Genomic DNA, 2,292 nt, shown 5'->3' with positions numbered 1-2,292 from the left:
CAAAAAAGCCCCCACAATACTGCTACAAATTAAGCAGAAGTTTGCCCCCAGGGAAGCCTCGCCAAGGCACAAGGGCAGGGTGACACAGGAAAACAACAGCAGCTGATCTGCTTTTTTTCTTCATGGTAAAGTCACAAACAGCAGGAACTGTTTTTAGAGTGAGCAGATCCAGTGTGTTTTCTTGTTCCTCATTCGCTGACTTCTGCAGGATTCAGTATCCTTACCTGAGTCCTCTGGTTTTCGAGACACCATTATATGGCCCTGTGCTGCTTGGCCTTCTGGACATTCCTCATTCTTTGCGGTTTCCATCCCTGCTGCCTTATCCCAGTCCAGTCTCCTCTCCTTTCAGGAACTCCTCAGCTCTTAAGCATTGAGCCAATATCACCTCACAAGCTCTGTCTCCCGCCTGAGCCTCGGTTTCACATTTCCTACCACTGAACTCGGTTCTGTGTTGCATCATTCAAAGTTCAACCACCACCCAACTTTTCATTTCCTCCAAACTTTCTGTCAGCAGTATCATCACTCTCTTTCGGTGGAAATTCAGTCATCCTGCTAGGTTCTGTGACAGCAGGGAGTACTGACTGCCTTGTTCACCACTGGGGGTCTCAGGCAGTGCCTGGTACACAGAGTAAGTTTTCAATACAAACCAACTTCCTGAAAGACAGAATACCTGCCTCATCCATCTCTCTCCCCAACACTCCAAATCCTCTCAGCTCTTCCTTCTTGGCTGGTTCCATTAGAGAAGGATGAATCCTATCAGTTCTGCCCTTTGTTTCTGCACTCCTAATACTGCCAAGAGAATTTTTTCAAAACATAAGGCCAATGGGAAGGGGGATAGTTGGTCCAGAGGAGGCTGCCCAGACTGTTCAGAGCTTGAATCTGCTCATGGTGGTGCTCCTGTAAAAACACAATGTGAAGCAATTCACCGGCACATCCTCCCATCTGTCCACTGCCTACCCTGTCCAAAGCTCAAATTCCTTGGCTTCTCATTTTAAGGAGCCTCCAAGTTCTGAACACGTTTTCTCTTGGCTTTTATGCAAGTCAAACTGATTTATTTATTGTTTCTCAAATAGCCCTTTACATTTTCACTTCTGGACTTTTTTGATATTTTTCTTGTGCCTGGAGTATTCTTGTTTTAAGTCTTATCATCTTTCAAGGCACAAAATATGTCTGATTGTCTCCAGGGCCTTTGTGAACTGCCGCAGTGCTCACTGAGCAATCCTGTCTTTCAACTCTCAGAGCACACACCTGTTTCTTACTTGGCGTTAATTCCAATTTGTGGAATTTATCTTTTTATGTTTGTATTTTCTCCATCTCTTGAGATTTTCTTCTATCCTGTGTCAAGCACACGATCTCATCAGAAACCTCACTATATTTGATCTGATAAAGATGAGGTTTTTTCCCAAGCCGAACCAAATCCCCGAAAATAATGTTAGCAATTAAATTAAATCACTTGAGTGACCAGTATGTCTAAGTAAGAGTCCTTTCTAGTAGGCTAGGGAGTGGGAGAAGGGACAGGTAGCACTTTATAAAACGGGTCCTTGTTGACAAGAAACTAACCTCTTCGTGGCCAAAGGAGAACCCGTTCTTTGCAATGCTTGTGCTTTTCGTGTTGAGTCAACTCAGTTATGTCCTCGTTCGTTTTTTGAGACGGCCACGCCTGCGTGCCCAAAGGGGGAAGTAGGCGAGTCTTCCAGTACTGAGTGGCTAACACATAAATAAATATTTTTAATGCGAGTGAATGCGTACATGATACACACAAAGAACCCAAACATCCTAAAGGGTAAAGCGAACAGTACCGCTCTTCTTTACGCCCTCCCCGCTCTAACGGAGACCCCCAGAGGACTTCTGTTTCTCCACCTGGAACATCTGTAGGCACACACTGTGCTATTTTTAATCACGCTATTTAAAAATCAAGTCTTGAAATAACTCGTTCTGCGTACAACTCGGAGGGCGGGCGGCGAGGGCTCAACAGACCGCACAGCTGTTAATTTTGGTTTCTTTTTCGGAGGCCGCGCTCGGATGCGCCTCGGCCCGCAGTTTCCAGCGCGGTGGGGGCGGGGACGGGGGACGAGAAGAGCGCGGCGCGAGGGGCCCCGCCCGCCGGGCCGGGGCGGGGGCGGCGGGGCAGGGGACGCGGCGCTCCGGGACCACCCCGCCCCTCCCCCGGCCCGCCCCGCGCCCCCATTGGCCGGGGCGGCTTCCGGCGCGCTCGCGGGAGGGGGCGGGCGGACGGCGGGCGGGGCGGGCGGAGGCCCGCGCGGCGGCGGGAGCGGAAGGCGATGGCGCCCC

The sequence above is a fragment of the Ceratotherium simum genome, chromosome 17 (assembly GCF_057802395.1).
Source record: "Ceratotherium simum simum isolate JZ-2026a chromosome 17, ASM5780239v1, whole genome shotgun sequence".
NCBI classification, from domain to species: domain Eukaryota; kingdom Metazoa; phylum Chordata; class Mammalia; order Perissodactyla; family Rhinocerotidae; genus Ceratotherium; species Ceratotherium simum.
Note: the sequence above shows the minus strand (reverse complement) of the source record.